Genomic DNA, 3,757 nt, shown 5'->3' on the forward strand with positions numbered 1-3,757 from the left:
CATGGCTAGTGCAATACCAACAACCGCAGTTCCAACAAGTATACCAAGGTTCTAAGCAACAAATCTTTGCAAATAGTGGGTAGTCATATATTCAAAACAGTCAAAATCAACCATTTTACAATGGTCATGCCCACCAACCTTACCAGAGTTACTAGCATCAAATACATTATGCTGGTATGCAAAGACCAACTGCTCAGGCAATCCCATCTTATCCTGGGTATGCTTCGCCTAACCTGAATCAACAGTTACCCTTCGTGGCGACTTTAGAGTTACCTGATTTAAATCGGTTAACAAACGATCCAATCGCTTACGCCCCTTGGTAGCCAACGATTCCACATAAACTTCCATCAGATATTCCTAAATTTAATGGAAATCTCGGTGAAGATCCGTCGAATCATGTGATGACCTTTCATCTGTGGTGCTCATCAAACACCCTAAACGATGATTCGATTAGGCTTCGCATTTTTCAGAGGACGTTAACTGGTCCGGCAGAAAAATGGTATATCGAATTGCCTAGAGCTTCATTTGACAACTTCAGTACCCTAGCCACAACCTTTTTAACCCATTTTCAGTTACCGATAAGGTACGAAATGGGAACAGAAATTCTTACCAATTTCAAACAAACAACGGCCACTCACAAATCTGATCATATACATGAGTGGCGACGTCGTCATAGAATGGTGAAAACATATGTTCCCGATCAGCTCTTAGCTGAATGGTTTATCAAGTCATTACTGCCTTCCATCATGGAAGATGTGGCAAAAGAGGGAGTCGTCACCAAAGAGCAAGTTATCGCTCGTGCGCAATATTTGTACTTGATTTACACTCAGTCTGGCATGCTCTACGATAAAATACCTGACGCTCCTAGACCGGAATTCTCAGTTCCTCCTCCTCCTAAAACAAACAATGACTCTGATGCCGGCGATGGCGTGATTGGTGCAACAGACACGAAATTGACAAAGGCTACATCTAAAAAGGCCCGTAAGATTTCCGGTCAAAATGCAAAAGAGGAACTTCTTGCCTCGGAAGTAAATGTCGTATCGACAGATAAGGGCAAAGAAACCAAGCAACCAGGGGGCAAGAAAAAAGGCAAAGGGAAGAAGAAGAAACAGGAAGAATCATCACCTGAAAAATCTTCTGTAAACCCTCCTGGAAATAGGAAACCAAAAAATCCATGCTTCATATGCAATGAGGATCATCGGACCGCAGATTGTCCACACAGAGCTAAGCTTAAAAAATTCTTCAAGAATACAAAGACCTCAGCAGTATTAACTGATCCGTTTCCAAATCCAGGGACAAGTCTAGTTGACAGTGGAAATGCTTCCCCGTCTCAAGTGCTAATGTTGTCGGTTTCCAAACAGCAAAAAGATGCTTTGATATTGACAAGAAACAAAGATTATGGGAATCTACAGCTATCGAACAACAAGGATAAAGATCAACCTAGTAGTTCGACAAAAACTTCGACAGAAGTTGCGCCACCCATCATTCCCGAGTTGACAATAAAATCGCCAAAGGGAGTAGTACACAAGTCGACGTTTAATCCCCGCACTAGAGCAGCACAGCATTATAATATAGTGGAAGATTTGGCCCAATCGCCATCCGCTATGTCGACTCTTGAGGTACTACAAAATTGCCCATCCCAAAAGCAAGCTTTATTATCAGCCATTGGTGGGATAGACCCAAAGAATTCCAATCTTGTATCCTTCGATCATAAAGGATACGATCCTCAGTTACCAGCTCAACTAGCTTTCCTTGTTCAAGTGAAAGCCCTCAACAAAACTATTCATCGAACAATTATTGATGAGGGGGCATCTAAATGTATTATGTCGATGAGTTGCTGGAAAACTTTAGGATCTCCAACCTTGTTGCGATCTTCGATGACATTAAAAGCATTTGACGGACGAACATATACCCCATATGGTATTCTAAGTAACTTGAAGGTTGAACTAGGAGGGAAAACAATAGAAATAGATGTTGAGGTAATCGACGGAAATCTCGATTACAACATCCTACTGGGAAGACCATGGATATATGCTATGGTTGCTGTTGTGTCGACCTATTTTAGGAGGATTGCATTTCCCTTTCAAGGAGGGATTACAATTATCAATCAAAAAAACTTCCTCCCCAATGGTTCTCAAGTTACGGGAAGCATTCCAATGATCCATGGAAGCCCCCATTCGCTTCAAAATATCGGAGTAGGCCTACTAAAAGATCCTATATTAATGGGAACTTTCACCCTTCCACCTCCAATCAATTTGGCGGAAGTAGCGTCGGTAGGAACCTGCAATATGATATCTTCTAAAAAGATCTCAGAAAACGATATCGACATGGATCATGCGCAGGTTTTGCCTCCAAGCCCAACAAAAATATTGTAGCAATCAATGTTCCTAGCATGGGAGGCAAACCCAAATCAACGCTCATCAAGCGTTTGGATAGATAGGTCTAAGGAATATGGTACCCCTTCAGATCCTTGGTCGCGAGTGCATGTCACCGATGAAGGAATTGTTCAATCAATGGTAATTGAAGGGGCACCATGGGATGATTACCACCATCGTTCCCTTCTTCCGGATTGTGAAGAAAATACTCCTGATGACCTTTATCATCCTTCAGTTTTTGATTTCCTATCAAATACTGTAAACACGGTGGATTCCGAGTGAAACTTGTCCAACATTGAAGAGACTATCGCCATAAATATCTCGACCAAAACAAATGTTGTAGAGAATATTTATGTTGGCAAATGTTGTTCTCCTTCAGAACTAGAAATATATAATGCTCTCTTTCGCGAATTCAGAGATGTCTTTTCTTGGTCATATAGTGAAATGCCAGGCATTGACCCGAGTATCGTTGAACACGAAATCAAGATGTATCCAGATGTCAAACCAGTACGACAACAGCTACGGCAGGTGCACCCCAAGAAAGTCGTTGCCATTAAGGCAGAAGTTGAAAAACTTCTCCATGCTGGTTTCATTTACCTGGTTCCTCTAACCGACTGGGTATCGAATATTGTCCCTGTTATGAAAAAACAAGGAACAATTAGAGTGTGCGTCGATTATAGGGATGTAAATCAAGCTTGTCCAAAAGACAACTACCCTACACCCTTCATCGACCAGATAATTGATGAATGTGCCGGATGCGGAATCTTTTCATTCATGGATGGATTCTCCGGGTATAATCAAATAAATATCCGCCCACAGGACCAGTCAAAGACTGCATTTATTTGTCTGTGGGGCACATTCGCGTATCGAAAAGTACCTTTTGGTTTAAAGAACGCAGGGGCAACTTTTCAGAGGGCAATGAATTATGCCTTCCATGACATCAAAAACATCATTCAACCATACCTCGACGACCTTCCGGCTCATTCGCGAAAGCGAACTGATCATACGCAACATTTAAGAGTGATATTTCTACGTTGCCGACACTACAAAATACGACTCAATCCACACAAATGTGTATTTTGTGTCAATTATTGTCGTTTACTTGGCTTTGTAGTCTCGAAAGACGGGATTTGTCTCGACCCATGTAAGGTTCAGGCAATCATAAATTTGCCTCCACCTTCAAATTTGCTTCAGATTCAGAAACTCCAAGGGAAAGCAAACTTTCTGAGGAGGTTCATTCCAAATTACGCCGAACTTGCTAAAGGTTATGCACGTCTTTTGAATAAGGAAGTACCCTTTGTCTAGGATCAGGTTGCGCAAGCTTCCTTTGATGCTTTAAAAGAATCCCTAATGAAAGCATCATTAATGTAGTTCCTAATTAT

The sequence above is a fragment of the Pinus tabuliformis genome, chromosome 7, assembly GCF_031772625.1.
Source record: "Pinus tabuliformis cultivar Carrire ecotype Pingquan chromosome 7, CPIR1, whole genome shotgun sequence".
NCBI lineage: Eukaryota > Viridiplantae > Streptophyta > Pinopsida > Pinales > Pinaceae > Pinus > Pinus tabuliformis.